The sequence below is a fragment of the Mustela erminea genome, chromosome 4, assembly GCF_009829155.1.
Source record: "Mustela erminea isolate mMusErm1 chromosome 4, mMusErm1.Pri, whole genome shotgun sequence".
NCBI lineage: Eukaryota > Metazoa > Chordata > Mammalia > Carnivora > Mustelidae > Mustela > Mustela erminea.
In genome coordinates this window covers 88,559,883-88,576,301 of record NC_045617.1, presented here as the reverse complement: position 1 = coordinate 88,576,301, position 16,419 = coordinate 88,559,883, and the positions used below count along the sequence as shown (strand labels likewise).

General features: G+C 39.4%; 1 protein-coding gene across 1 annotated transcript in view; it reads left to right on the top strand.

Moving 5' to 3' along the window:
* MED20 (mediator complex subunit 20) overlaps positions 1 to 16,419 on the top strand; it is a 154,089-nt gene that overhangs the window by 130,480 nt on the left and 7,190 nt on the right. The gene's annotated exons all lie outside the window — the stretch shown is intronic.

Genomic DNA, 16,419 nt, shown 5'->3' with positions numbered 1-16,419 from the left:
TAAAAATTTATCCTGTTTTCATAAATCTTCAGAGAGAATGTGGCAACCTCTGTAGATAATCTTTTCTGGTATTTAATTATTTTCTTTATTAGGACAGTCTGCCTTCTGTCTAACCAGCATACACCTAATACTGTATTTGTATGTGTTCTCTGTTGCCCTATTCTCCATTTTTGAGTAAAAATATGTGCTTACTATAGTATTAAGAAGACCCTAGTACTTCATAAACTTAATAACAATAGCTGCCCACATATATGCTTTTATGCCACCCATTGTTGTAAGTTCTTTGTAGATTGTAACTCATTCACTCCTAGCAGCAACCCTATGAGGTTGGTGGTGTTACTGTTCCCATTTTACATGTGATGAAATAAAGTCTCCTTGAGATTAAATGACTTGTCCTCAAGGATTCACTCAGACTTTTTTTTCCAGTTGTAGAATTCTACCAAGTGGTGGGGATAGGACTTGAACCTTGGCATTTTGCAGGCTGTCTCTGCTCTGGTATTACCTCTGCTTGACTGTTGTGAACTGATCAGTCTCCATGTTCTTCTCCAGATTAGGATTAAACAGTGCTGGTTTATTTTATCCCTTAACCTGTCCTGTTTTCCAGTCCTGAGATTATCCCTGTGATTCTGTTACTGACCTTTCCTCAGTGGCTTGCTAGATGGGGAACCTGGGACAAACACCATGAGGGCTATGTCTAATGCAGAGATTACATCAGGGTTCTTACATGCCCTTATTTTTTTCTTTACAAAATGGTGTTCATAAAACAAAACAACCTAAAACCAGTAAAAATGCCTAAGTGCATTGCAGATAAATGGTTACCTATCTATCTTTTTCACATAAAAAAAAGACTCGTTTTAAACCACATATAGGTTTATAGTTGAGATTGTTGCCCATTGAGGAAAAATGGAACTCCAGTTCCAGTGCAGATGTCTGTAAGCAACGTATGTTCAGATTCTGCCTGGTTTTTTACTGTCTTCTCTTTATGTGTGTCTGTGCAAACAATATACTAAATATATTTATGTATGCTTTAATTTGGTTAAGTAAATTGATCCACCCTTTCTATTAAGACTTTATTTATTTATTTTTTTAGAGCAGCTTTAGGTTCACAGCAAAATTGAGAGGAAGGTGCAGAAATTTCCTGTATCCCCCTGCTCCCTTACATGTACAGCCAGCCTCTCCCATTATCAACATTCTCTCACCAGAGTGGTTCATTTGTTATAGTTGATCCACTCTCATTTTTTAAAAATAACTAATAATTAGTGTTTACTAAGTGCCCAGCATGAGCTAAGTATGTGAATTGTTTGAAACTCTCAGCAACCGTGTGAGAGAGCTTCTGTTGTTAACGCTCTTTTTGTGTGTGTGACTTGATATTTTTATTATGTTTCAGGCTTATGGAAAAGTTGCAAAGATAGTGTGGGAACTTCTCTCTTCCCTCATTCAGATTCACCAGTTGCTTTTATTTGCCCCTTTTGCTTTATCATTTTCTTTCACTTGAATATTTTTCAAGAAAAGTTGAAAAAAAGTGGATAAGAAGGCCTTATTTTCAGGACCCTGAGATCATGACCCAAGCTGAAGGCAGAGGCCCAACCCACTGAGCCACCCAGGCGCCCCTAGAAGGCCTAATTTTAAAAAGAAAAGGTGGCGGGGCACCTGGGTGGCTCAGTGGGTTAAAGCCTCTGCCTTTGGCTCAGGTCATGGTCCCAGGGTCCTGGGATCGAGCCCCACATCGGGCTCTCTGCTCAGTGGGGAGCCTGCTTCCTCCTCTCTCTCTTGCCTGCCTCTCTGCCTACTTGTGATCTCTGTCTGTCAAATAAATAAATAAAATCTTTTTTAAAAAAAAAAAAAAAAGAAAAGGTGGGGATACCTGGGTGGCTCAGTCAGTTAAGCGTCTGCCTTCAGCTCAGGTCATGATCCCAAGGTACTAGGATTGAGCCCCATGTCGGGCTCCCTGCTTAACTTCTCTCTCCCGTTTTGCCCTTCTCCCTGTTCCTTCTCTCTGTCTCAAATAAATAAAATCTTTTAAAAAAATTAAAAAGGAAAGGGGAGAATGTTTTGAATGTATATTAAGTTGGTATGTTTGATTTTAGTTAATTTCACCTGTGAATGACAAATTTGTAGGCCCCTCCCTCATCAGCAAAAACCATGTCATGGTGTACACCTCTGTTGGGGACCTTCTTAGCATCTGGCATGATGTGTCCACACACAAGGGAGTCCTCAGGATATGATAACTGTTGACATATGGGTGATTATTATGTTTTTAAGGATTTTATTTATTTGAGAGAGAGAGCGTGCACGAGTGGGGGAAGGGGCAGAGGGAGAGGGACAAGTAGACTCCCCACTCAGTGAGGAACCCAGTGTGGGGCTCGATCCCAGGAGGACCCCAAAATCATAACCTGAGCTGAAGTCAGACACTTAATGGACTGAGCCTTTCATGCACCCTGTTTGGGTGATTGTTATGTGAAAACAGGAGTCACAGGCCTGTTCATCACTGTGACTGAGACATATTTAGGTGAAATACATATATTGAAGATCCTTATGTAGCATCAAGGAGCGGGAAGAAATCTAAGTGCAGAATGTGCTTCCTTAAGAACCAGGTTGCAGTTAATACAAACAGGTTTGCCTTATGGTAGAGGAATGAATATAAATATCCTAACATGTTATTACCTTCCTCCAAAATAAACCTAAATTTTGAGTCTTTTCAGTTGTCATCATATATGGAGATGTAACTGACTCCATCCCACTATTCTCTTCCAGCTCATCCTCAGTCTTTATTAAAATGGTAGCCAGTCCATTTCATAAAAACATGACCTGCAGATTGAGGCCTGTTCAGTTTTAGTATAAGGACTATTAACTATAGTCTTATGTATGTAAAATACAGCACTTGTGGGCTTCTCCCCACCCCACGTCTTTAAGTGATAATCAAAGCTATGAAATATAGCTCCTTACTAAAGCTGATTGTAATAATTAAAAACACTTAGCTTTCATAAGGATGAGAAAATTATAAATTATTTGGAAAGCATCCTTTCCCGTCATGCATTATTGTTTCTGAGACATGGGCAGTTTTTAAAGACTATAATACTGTTCCTTTGCCATTTACTTGTTAATAGAAGTCTGAAAAGTAAGGCGCTCTTCTAAAATTTTCGGGGTTGTTTTTATTATATGTCAAGTTGTAAATAGCATTCTGTGACAGGTATTTTCTCTCTTTGTCTTCTATTGAGCTAATTAGTAATTTACACTCTAGTAGAATCTCTTCCAGTCTCACTGTGTGAAAATGCCTGCTACTCTGTGCCTTCCATGCAGCCTGGGCTGACAAATGATTGGGGGCAGACGTTGGTTACCGCTTCGCAAGGATCAGGGATAAATTTTTTTTGTATTGTGTTTTTATAAACATACAGGCTTTTGTATGTGCCCTGCGACTGCCCCGATGCCCATCCCACCCCCATTCAAATAGGCATGTTATGACCTCCTGTAATCCAGAGCTACTGTCCTTGATTCAGTTTTGGATCGTTTTCTATTCGGTCCCCCACCCCCACCCCAGCATTGCAGGATTTGGGAAGGATTAGCAGGGCAGTCTGGCAGAGTTTAGAGCCCGGGAAGCTGGTCTTCATTGCTCCCTCCCATTGCCAGAATACAGAGCTCCTTCTCATTGCCTTTAGAACCCAGCAGTGCTTCTTTCATTGGGCAAGTTATGTGAGGGGTGGGAGTGCAGCTCTGTTGTTAGTGAGTTAGGAAGATGCTTTTATACAATACTTGTATTCCTCCAAAGGAAGGATGGGTCCTACCTTTGTGTCAGCTTTTTCACAATGCAGTCATGAGTGACCAAAAGATAATTTATAGCCTGGCTTTGGCACTTTGTCATGTTGGTGTTCTGCTCTTTCCTGCCCCCTGCTCTATCTCTTTCTGCCAGTCTCTGATACGGGAAAGATGATGTGTAGGATCTGTCATGTGCTCATGTGGACTGGCTATGTGGACATACTAAAGTAGCAAGAGCTTAGCTTTTGGCTTTGAAATAAAGTCTTAAGTATCAGTTTGTTCTATGAACAATATAAATTTTATTTGAGAATTAAGGGAAGCATAGAGAGGAGTTTACTGATCCATCATTTTGAGTCAAAACCTTCCTAGAATACTAGATAATTTGTGGTACTTATTTTTGCAGTTATGGGTACTAACTTATAAGGATAATAAGGTCAGTCCCTGTTAGAGCTCATTAGAATCTCCCTGACAAAAATTGTTACCTGAAGGTGTCTACAAAGAGAATTAGGTAAGAAAATGTGTGTATAGCTCAGTTCCGCCATCATTGCTAATAGCATTGTAATCATAAGCATCTAGCCATTGACAGTGAATCAGCATTTATGAACAGAAGACATCACATTTATGTAAACATTTATAGAGTAGGTGGAGGTTTTGTTCGTGTTTTGTTTTCATAATCTGAAATGCCTAGAGCATCTCTGCGGATGGTCATTGCTAAGATCTACTTCTCTTATTCTCCTTTTTCTGTGTTCTAATACAGCTACTCATATCAGTTGTCTTAATATTATTGGATGTTCATGGCCAGACACTCATTATAGGCTTGAGCTTTAACATCTAAAAGAGGTCAAAGGTCAGATTAATGAGCAACATTTTATATAAAACAAAATATTGAAGTAGACATCACACAGAGGAGTATTATGAGTAAGCAAAGATGACGAAGTGAATACATGACTGTGGAGTTAAATATACCCTTTTATTTTATTTTATTTTTAAAGATTTTATTTATTTATTTGACAGACAGAGATCACAAGTAGGCAGAGAGGCAGGCAGAGAGGAGGAAGCAGTCTCCCCGTAGAGCAGAGAGCCGGATGTGGGGCTCGACCCCAGCACACTGGGATCACGACCGGAGCTGAAGGCAGAGGCTTCAACCCACTGAGCCACCCAGGCGCCCCAAATATACTCTTTTAAAAGAAACATTTGCTAAAATATATAGCATAGCTCGAAGAACTGATAGCAGTGTATTTCAAGTGCATGGTAAGCGTGCTTTAGTGAAGAGATCAAACTCATTTGTGATTGACATCATTGTCTGCTCCATGCTAGAATCCTGCGTTGGTTAAATATTACCAGTCTCCCCAGTTACCCTGTAAATGTGCTGCTTGAACTTTTATTTTCTCCATAGAGAAAAAAAAGCTTAGCCTACACTTAATAATAATTCAAAATCTATTTAAGCTATCAATTCAATAATCCTAATAATTTAAATAAATATAAAATAAAGCATGTAATTGCCACTTTTACCTATTAGATTGGAAGATGATGGTAGCCAGTAGAGGGTAAGGATGTGGGACAGCTGGAACACTCACACACTTTTGGGGGGAATGTAAATTTCCTTGGAGGTAAATTTGGCAGTGCCTATTAGAATTTAAAATGTGTTTACCCTGTGACCCAGAAGTTCCACTCCTAGAAATCTGTCCTATGGATATATTCATACACTTGCATGAAAAATATGGATACAGTAGCATTGTTTGTTGTAGGAAGAAAATGACATGTGACATTTCTACACAGTGGAACCTCCATGAAGCTATTAGGAATGCAGTGGATCTTTGTTTGCTAATGTAGAAAGATGTCCACTGTTAAATTTTATTTTATTTATTTATTTTTAAATACACCTAAAAGCTCTTCTTTATTTGTTTGTTTAAGTGATCTCAGTGCCCAGCGTGGGGCTCAAACTCTTGACCCTGAGATTAAGAGTCACATACTCTTCCAACTAGTTGAGCCAGCCACACGCCCCCTGTTAAATTATGTTTTTATTTTTTGAATTCCATATTTTTAAAAAGTTATGTTACAGAACAATATATGTAGAATATTTCTATTTTCATAAAATGTAAGGACTGTTACCAAGGTGTTCGCTTGTTTGGGGGAGGTATTCACTTTTTCCTCAATATACTTCCATGGTGTTTACTTTTAATAAGCCTATGAAGAAGGGGTTCACTGACAACATCGTTACAGTGGGATCTTCTGAGGTAGAAAGGGAGAAGAAGGAAGCTGGCTGGAGAAAAGAACTGCTTCATTCATGTGATACACATCAGTCAAATTTTTGAGTCAGAAGTGAGAACTGGAATGGCAGAAAGGGGGGTATACTGGAATTTGAGGCCATTTGATGGAGGTTTTAAAGGCAATGATAAAGAGTCTGCATCTGATGTGAAAAATGATTTTATAAAATGGAGATGATAAAAGCACCTAGTCCAGGGGCACCTGAGTGGCTCAGTGGGTTAAAGCCTCTGCCTTCGGCTCAGGTCATGGTCCCAGGGTGCTGGGATCCAGCCCCGCATCAGACTCTCCGCTCAGTGGGGAGCCTGCTTCCCTTCCTCTCTCTCTGCCTGCCTCTGCCTACTTGTGAACTCTGTCTGTCAAATAAATAAAATCTTTAGCCCCCCCCCCAAAAAAGTACCTAGTCCATTGGGTTCTTGTGAGGACTAAATTAAATAATGCATATAAAATGTTTGCAACAGTAACTGACATATAGTAAGTGTTCATTATTAGCTATTGTTATTGAATGAAAATACATTGTCATTGGTAAGCCTGAATAAATTAACATATTGTCTTTTATTATGTGTGCTGATGATTCTGCTGACCCCTCTGACAGATCACATAGCTTGTGTGTTTTTCCAGCAGTAGTGATGGTTGGACCAATCATTTCTATTTTTCACCTTTGGTCCTCCCACCTGCTAACTCTTAGTATTAAAATCTGAAATACTGAAGGATTATAATTTTAGAGCTTTAGACATACGATGTCCTATAAGTTGCTGTTGGTTTTGCTTGCCAATATTATCTTGTATACTAGTTATCTTTTGGGGTTTGTAAAAAAAAAAAAAGGAGGGAACAGGTAATTTTGGGGGAAAACATTTTCTGTCCCATGGGAGGTGGAATAGATATGTCACTTTGCACTAAATGTGTTCATCAGTTTTTCTTAGCAGTGCAGTGTAATGAGCATATTAGCTACAACACCTACATTGGCAGCCAGCAGTCTGCTTGTGAATTCTTTTAGAAAAACAGAAATCTGGCTAGAAGTGTTCCTGAGCAGTTGAAATATCTTTGGGAAAATTACATAGAACAAATAAAGTAGAAAAAATTTCTCCTCCAAAAAGAAATTGTTTCACCACTGAAAGCCACGAGAAAAGATGTTTTACTTGTAGATTGAGATGTGACAATGTAATTTGCTAGGACTTTAGAGTTCGTTCTGTATTTCAACCTTCCATTGAAGTTTGCCATTTAAAGAATTTGAATGTATATATTTGTTAAAAAAAATTTCTAAAACTTTTTTAAGAACTATGAATTTCTCACTTTATAGTATAGGAATTCTATCGTAAATTATTTTTTCCTTTCCACTTCCAGGTAAGATGTATCTTAAAGCATATCTCTTTTTGAGGTTTTAAAATAAAAACATTCAACAGAAATAACAATAAAAGTATATATTTAAGCACAGTACTTGGCACTTAAGTGTTCTGTAAATTTTATTGAATAAATTAATGTGTGCATGAATTTAAAATATTTTTAATTTTAACTTTATACCCTGTGATTTGCACACAGTCTAGCATTGGTGTGTAAAGGCCTTCTCTGCAGCCTCCATTTCCATGCCTTTTTTCCTCTACTACGCCACAAGCACCTTATCTAATGTATTCGATGTATATCCTTGATTCTTGATTCTTTCTAAAATGCTCAGTGATTTTTTTTTGGTGTACTTATCTTTAATTCCAAAACTGTTCATGCCACTACACTATTGCAGAATTTGGCTATAGAATTCTCCCTGTAAAAATGCTATAGCTCTGGAGTGCTTGGCTGGTTCAGTTGGTAGAGCTATGGCTCTTGATCTCAGGATTCTGAGCTTGAACCCCATGTTGGGTGTAGAGATTATTTAAAAAGAGAATCTTTAAAAAATAATGCTGTAGCTCTTACTCTGGTTTTACTATTTTCACTCAGCACTGTTTTAAGATCTGCGAGTGGTTTTGGGTATACATTAGCTAATGGCTCCTACCTGCAGTGTGCTACCCCATGGTGTGCATCCATTCCCATAGTGATGGGTGCCTAGGCTACCATAAACAGTGCTCCCAATAACAGACTTGTTTGTGTTCATGGACATGTTTGAGAATTTCTTTGGGATGCAGACTCAGGAGTGGCATTGCGGCATAAGTACTGTCAGGCTGCTGAGTGTACACACCTCACAGACATTGTACTGCAACCTCCCAACACTTGCTGTTGGCCACAGTTTGAATTTTTGCTGTTTAATATCTATTTTAATCTGAATTTTCTTTTTTTTTTTTAAGATTTTATTTATTTATTTGACAGAGAGAGATCACAAGCAGGCAGAGAGGCAGGCAGAGAGAGAGGAGGAGGAAGCAGGCTCCCTGCCGAGCAGAGAGCCCGATGGGGGACTCGATCCCAGGACCCTGAGATCATGACCTGAGCCGAAGGCAGCGGCTTAACCCACTGAGCCACCCAGGCGCCCCTTTAATCTGAATTTTCTAACCACTAGTGAGTTTGAACGTTTCTTCATATTTTAGTTAACTGTTTCTCTTCTGTGAAATAAGCATGAAACAGTAAGCATAGTATTAAAAATATTTTTTACTGAAGTATAATTTATGTAGAACATGTTAGTTTCAGATGTATATTATGATTTGCTATTTGTATATATTGTGAAATGATTACTATAGTAAGTCTAGTAACATTTATCACCATACGTTGTTATAAAAATTTTTTTTCTTGCAGTGTAGACTTTATTCTACTATCTTTCTGATTTGCTTAGAGAATAGATCCGGACATAGTACATTTTATTTCTATTTTTTTTTTTAATTTTTAATTTAATTTTATTTTTAAAAAGATTTTTATTTATTTATTTGACAGAAAGAGATCACAGGTAGGCAGAAAGAGAGGGGAAGCACGCTCCCCGCTGAGCAGAGAGCCCGATGTGGGACTTTGTCCCAGGACCCTGAGATCATGACCTGAGCTGGAGGCAGAGGCTTAACTCACTGAGCCACCCAGGCATCCCGTTACTTTTTTAGTTTTTAAAGTTTAAGGAGCTTTTGGTTATGCATTTTATTTTGTAATATATATATTTTTAAAAGATTTTATTTATTTATTTGACAGAGAGAGAGAGATCCCACAAGTAAGCAGAGAGGCAGGCAGAGAAGGGGAAAGCAGGCTCCCTGCCTAGCAGAGAGCCCAATGCAGGGCTCGATCCCAGGACCCTGAGATCATGACCTGAGCCGAAGGCAGAGGCTTATTAACCCACTGAGACACCCAGGTGCCCCTATTTTGTAAGATATTAATGTGTTTTCTCAGACTTCAAACAAGGAAGAATATCATACTTTATGCAACATCTTAAAGTATTATTTTCTTCCTGATTCCAAGAGCCTGAAACAAACATATTCTTCTAAAATTTTATTTACTTTTACATTTTACCTATTTAACTAATTTTTACACCCCATGTGGAGCTTGAATTCACGACCCTGAGATCAAGAGTTGCACGCTCTTCCAACTGAGCCATCCAGGTACCCCTAAACGAACATATTTTTATGCATTCAACTCAAAAGCTGTAGAGTATGTTACAGTTAAATCACCTTGCTAATTAATCTATTCTCATTGTCTTCACTTATGCTGAAAGGAGAGCAGGCATTTTTACTAGAGTAGATTTGGTTGGAGAGTGCTTCATTTCAGTGGTTTAAAAAGATTTCCTGGGGCGCCTGGGTGGCTCAGGGGGTTAAAACTTCTGCCTTCAGCTTGGGTTGTGTTCTCAGGGTCCTGGGATCGAGCCCCACATCGGGCTCTCTGCTCAGCAGGGAGCCTGCCTTCCCCCTCTCTCTCTGCCTGCCTCTTTGCCTACTTGTGATTTCTGTCAAATAAATAAATAAAATCTTTAAAAAAAATAAAAAGATTTCCCTTGACCACAGATTGGTAGACTATCAAAAAATATCAGCTCCAGTGATTTCCTATGTTTACAGTCTCCCTAGATGTCAGAAAACTGAGTAGTTGGCAACACCTCCTCTACTTGTCTGTTTATTGAAGAGCCCAGTGCTTGATCCTAAGCATGACCTTAACGTTCATTGACTGTAAATAGATATTATTAAATATGATGAACAAATACTATTCATATGCATTTGCTATGAGAGGGCTATAGATGTAATTTTTAGAGTATTTGGGTATAGAGAAGAACATATTTTCTGAGATACTGTTTCTTAGGGTCTTAGAGAATGCTGAGCAGCAGTTGAAATCTGGTGAATCCCACTACTCTTTGTGTCAGTCTTCAGGAAGGGATAAATATCTCTGATAGAAAACGCTGGCTTGTTTTAACAAATCCGCAGTATTTGTGCTTTCCTGAGGAAACAATGGTCTCTGAGGCATTTTCATTTCTTACCAAAATGTGACGGGTTACGCAGTCGGGTTATTCTTTTGACATTGGTTTAGCATCTGCTTGACTGTTTGAAAAAGGAATTTTAATTTGTGAAGTGATAGAGCCATAAGCTGTGAACTTTCCCCAGTAATACCATAATATGCTTAAATTTTTCCTTTTTTTTTTTTTTTTGAAGAAGTATCAGCAAAATATTATTTCCTGTTCTTAATTGTTTTCAAGCAATGCCACACTCTGTGTGAAGGTGTAGTATGTTTTTTCAAATTACTGGGTTTTGCTCTGCCTTGAAAATTACATTTTTTATTATTTTCTTTTCTCCCCAAAACCTTGCTTGGAAAATCATCTTTTTAGGGATGCCTGGGTGGCTCAATTGGTTAAGCATCTCCCTTTGGTTCTGGTCATGATCCCAGTGTCGTGGAAGTGAATCCCACATTGGGCTCCCTCCTCATTGGGGAGCCTGCTTCTCTCTCTCCCTCTGCCCTCTTTGTTTGTGCTCTCTTTCTCTCTCTAGCTCTTGCTCTTTCTCTCAAATAAATAAATGAAATATTTAAACAATTATGTTTTTAGATGTGATTTTAAAACATTCTTTTTAAACTTTTCAAGAATCTTTTACAATTGAACATTTATCAGTGCTAAGCTGTATGTAGTATAAAAAGTACCCTACCTGCTTTTCCTTCCCCCAGCATTTGGCCTCTACGGGGACCTCCATTTTCTATTCTTCCAGCTGTTTCTTTTGGTATTTAATGCCACACTTTTAAGCAGTAGGCTTATGCTGCTATTTTTAAAAGTCTGTATAGCTTGTTCTCTAGACCTGTACAGCTGTCATTCTTGGGTCTACCTTCCTTCATCTCTTTTTTATGTTGGGACCTCTGTTTCCTGGACCCCACATCTTACCTCTTCAGTGTTTATACTTAAGCAGTTCTTCCAGAAGTTTCCTAAGAAGCTGCATAGGATGTACATTTGGGAATCTGCATATATGAAAATGTCTTCCTTTTCTCTCATACTTGATTTATAGTTTACCTGGGAATACAGTATAGAATAATTTTCTGAGTTTAACAGGAATTGCTTTATTGATTTTTAGCTTCTGTTGTTGCTAACGAAAAGTCTGTTGATGTTCAGACTTTTTTTTTTCTTTTCCCCTCCTTGATTAGAAGTGCAATTAGAAGTTGATCTTTGTCTCTGATATTCTGAAATTTTATGATAATCTGCCTCACTGTGAGCCTTGTTCTCTCTGTCGTACAGGGCACAATGGGGACCTATTCAATTTGGAAATGTAGATTTTTCAGTTCTGGGAGATTTTCTTGAATTCTTAAATTCTAACCAATATCCCCCTTCTCTCTCTTGTCCTCAGTTTTCCCATTCTTTCCCTCCTGAACTCACTCTTTGTGTTTGGAATATATGGACTGCTTTACTTTTCCTATTTTTACTATTTCTTATCTTTTTTGTCTCTTTACTTTCTGGAAGGTGTCTTGACTTCAGATTCTTCTAATTAGTTTTATGTTTCTGCTTTCATATTTTTAAAGATTTTATTTATTTATTTGTCAGAGAGAGAGAGAGAGCGAGAGCGAGCACAGTCAGACAGAGTGGAAGGCAGAGTCAGAGGGAGAAGCAGGCTCCCTGCGGAGCAAGGAGCCCGATGTGGGACTCGATCCCAGGACGCTGGGATCATGACCTGAGCCGAAGGCAGCTGCTTAACCAACTGAGCCACCCAGGCGTCCCTCTGCTTTCATATTTTTAATCACTAGTTTTTTTCTCTGAATACTGCTGTTTTATTTTTTATAAACATATAATGTATTTTTATCCCCAGGGGTACAGGTCTGTGAATCGCCAGGTTTACACACTTCACAGCACTCACCCTAGTGAATACTGCTATTTTAAAAAAAGATTTTAGGGGCATCTCTGTGGCACAGTGAGTTGAGCGTCTGACTCTTGATTTCAACTCAACCCAGGTTCCCGAGATCAAGCTCCACATCAGGCTGTACTCAGCATGGAGTCTGCTTTTCCCTCTTCTTCCCCCTGTGCCCCTCTGTGTGTGCATTCTCTCTCTCAAATAAATAAATAAAAATCTTCAAAAATTAAAAAAAAATTTATTTTTATGTAATTTCTTCCCCCTACATGGGGGTTGAACTCAAAACCCTGAGATGAAAAGTCGCACACTCCACCAACTGAGCCCACCAGGTGCCCTGTGAATGTTGCTTTTACTTTTTTTTTTTTTTTTTTTAAGATTTTGTTTATTTGAGCGAGAAAAAGAGAGTAAGAGAGAACATGAGAAGGGAGAAGGTCAGAGGGAGACACAGACTCCCCGCAGAACTGGGAGCCCGATGTGGGACTCGATCCTGGGACTCTGGGATAATGACCTGAGCCAAAGGCACTGGCTTAAACAACTAAGCCACCCAGGTGCCCTGAATGTTGCTTTTATTTATTTATTTTAAAATATTTAATTTATTTATTTGACAGACAGAGATCACAAGTAGGCAGAGAGGCAGGCAGAGAGAGAGGGGGAAGCAGGCTCCCTGCTTGAGCAGGGAGCCCCATGCGGGACTTGATCCCAGGACCCTGGGATCGTGACCTGAGCATAACCCACTGAGCCACCCAGGCGCCCCTGAATGTTGCTTTTTTTTTTTTTTTTAAAGATTTTATTTATTCATTTGACAGACAGAGATCACAAGTAGGCAGAGAGGCAGGCAGAGAGAGAGAGGAGGAAGCAGGCTCCCCACGGAGCAGAGAGCCCGATGCGGGGCTCGATCCCAGGACCCTGGGATCATGACCTGAGCCGAAGGCAGAGGCTTTAACCCACTGAGCCACCCAGGTGCCCCTGAATGTTGCTTTTAAATAGTCTATTTTTGTTTCATGGGTGGAATAGCTTTTCTCTGAGTATGTTAATTGTAATTTATTTTTTTCTTCAGTTTCCTGCACCATCTGTTTCCTTAAAATACCTTTACTTGATCATTTCTTTTGGTTTTTCATTTAGGGGATTTCCTTAAATGGATAGTCTTGGATGTCTTACTCATGTTCCGTAACAAGCCACTGAAAAACTGAAAGCTGGATTTGCTGGAGTGGGGGCTTCTAAAAGTTGACTGGTGGTGTTATTCATTATAAGGTAGTGAAGAGCTCACTTTTAGCAGTCAGTATTTGTAGGTGTTTTTCTGTTGACCAGGTTCTTCCCTAGAGCGAATGTTCCCATCCTCAGTTTACACCCCTGGCTGCAACATCTGGGTTGCTGAGTGGGAAAAGAGCTGGAGGTATCTACCTTTCAGGATAGCAACTCATCCATAATCTGCATCTTTTTAGACTGCTAGGCCTGCCCCTAGTTGTGCTTGAGTCTGGTTTCCAGAGTAGGCTTCCCATCCGCTGACCCGTGGCTGCTTAGAGTGAGGCTGGGTATCTTGGGGCAGAACTTTCACCCTATTCTTTTTCATCCTTGCCTGCTATCCCCACTTTCAGAGGTATTCTGAGCTTCTCTGGTGTATTCCAGCCCAATTCAGTGTGATCTGCAGTTCTGTTTAACATGCTCCTTTGTGCTGCTAAATCAAATAACCCATCCATCTGCTTTCCAGCTTCCACAAAATTTGTTGTAGTTGTTTCCTCTCCTATTCTTCGTCTTTCAGATCTTGTTCTTATTGTTGTTTTCAGTGGAGTTACTGAGAGCAGAGAGGTAAGTGCAGGTGTTCAGTGCATCATGTTTCACTGAAAATCCAAACTTCTCTAATGCCCTGATCCGTACAAGACTTAATAGATAAATGGCTTGTGGCAATTTCAGAACTTTGCTACAGTACAGACAGAAATCTGGATAGCATAAATTCATTTTGTTTTTTGCTGTCCTCATGGATTAATGCCTAATGTGTAGCTTTCTAAAAGAGAATGACACCTGAGTGGCTTTAGGAACTTTACAGAGAGAGTAATAGAACTTTTTGACGTGGAAACAGACCCAGAGTGCAGAAGTGACCTATTTATGTTTACTCATCTCTCTAGAACTGGAACTGGTCTCTTCTCCAGTTGTCTTTTCCTTACCACTATGGTTCTGTCTTTTCCCATTAAAGTAACTGGAAATAGAAGCCCTTTATCCATTGCTTGTGTCACCCAAATGTCCTGTTAACTTTGTGTATGCTTTGAGTTTACAGTCATGAGTGGGGGGGGGGGCTTATTTAAGTGTTTTTCTTTGTTAATTTTTAGGGTTCGTTTTTATTTTGGTGAACTTCAAACTTGATAAAATGTGTATTTCACCATCTAAAAATGTTTCTGTTTTGAAGAATTTATAGTAAGCATTTAAAAGGTTTATTTTCTTTCTTCCTATTATTCCATTCTCACTGGGTTCCAAAAGTTCCTTGAGGGGGAAAGTGAAAACGTTTTTCTGAATATAATTATATCAGGTGAAATAATTTAGAACAACTCAGGATACCTGTTAAAATGTGGAAGTAGGGGCGCCTGGGTGACTTAGTGGATTAAGCATCTGCCTTCAACTCAGGTCATGATCTTAGGGTCCTGGGATAAAGCCCCGCATCAGGCTCTCTGCTCAACAGGGAGCCTGCTTCCCTCTCTCTCTGCCTGCCTCTCTGCCTACTTGTGATCTCTCTCTCTGTCAAATAAATAAATAAAATCTTAAAAATAAAATAAAAGGTGGAAGTAATGTGGAAAAGGGAAGCAGGTGTTATAAAAATATCAATAGGGTTGAGCACTTTCTTACCAACATTTTTTTTAAAAGATTTAATTAATTTATTTATTTGTCAGAGAGAGAGAGAGAAAGAGCGCGTGCGCAGAAACAGGCAGAGGCAGAGAGAGAAGCAGGTTCCCTGCCGAGCAAGGAGCCTGATGTGGGACTCGATCCCGAGACCCTGGGATCGTGACCTGAGCCGAAGGCAGTGGCTTAACCAACTGAGTCACCCAGGCGTCCCTCTTAACCGACTTTTCAAAACTCATTTCTCACTTCTTCTCTAAGGCCTCTTCCTCCGTTTTACCCCATGGAATATAAAGCTTTTTTTTTTTTTTAAAGATTTTATTTTTTTTATTGAGAGAGAGAGCAGAGCAAGAGAAAGAGAGCATGAGCAGGAGTGAGGGGCAGAGGGAGAGGGACAAGCAGACTCCCTGCTGTGTGAGGAACCCACCCGACGTGGGGTTCGATCCCAGGACCCCAAGATCATGACTTGGTCCAAAGGCAGACACTTAACCAATTGAGCCACCCAGGTGCCCCAGGACATAAATCTCTTGTCTTATTTCCCCATTCCCTCCTGTATACTGTATGTGGTACATTTGCCCACAGCACATTGCTGGATTCATTCTATGTTGGTGTTGAATTCTTTGTTGAGTTCTGTGTAAACTCTTTGGGGCAAAACTCCTACATTGTACTTTTGACTAAATTTACTTGCATATTTATGAAACGCCTTCTTTGACTGAGGTACCAAGCTCCTCTGTAGGTGCTAGCATCTTTTGGGGTACATATTAGATCTTAAACAGATTCCTGATGGTTGGTATAAATTCTCTTTTTTTCTACTCACTATTTCAAAGGAATTGAAAGAACGGGCTCTGCCCCTTCCTTTGCGTCACATTGGTAGCTGGCAGTAATGGCTGGGATCAGATTGGGGAAAGCCTGTTGTTTGGAAGCTCAGGGGTCTAACGTTCCCTTATGTGGAAAGTGAACATGTTGTAAGAGAAGTCCTTTGAGACTCCTTAAAACCTCCAGGTTTTATGATCATAAAGAGGTGCACCCATTCAATCAGTGACACTCTTTGTAAGAACAAAGGAAAAGGTCTCTTAGGATTGAATGGAGTTCAAAGGATGTGTTTCCATAACTGAGCTAAACTGTTGCATACATAATCTGAAGTAATCTAGAACACTTAGAATGATAGTGCTTTGGTTTCATTTTTTGATTTTTTTTTCCTTTTCCCCTCTTCTCCAGTTAGGTGGTTCTTTCTCATTATACCTTGGAAATGTTTTTTAGCTTTTGTTTTTTCTAATTTTTTTGTTGTGAAGATATTTTAAAACATGTGCTTTTTTTTTTTTTTTTAAGATTTGTTTTTTAGGGGTTCCTGGGTGGCTCCATCGTTAAGCAT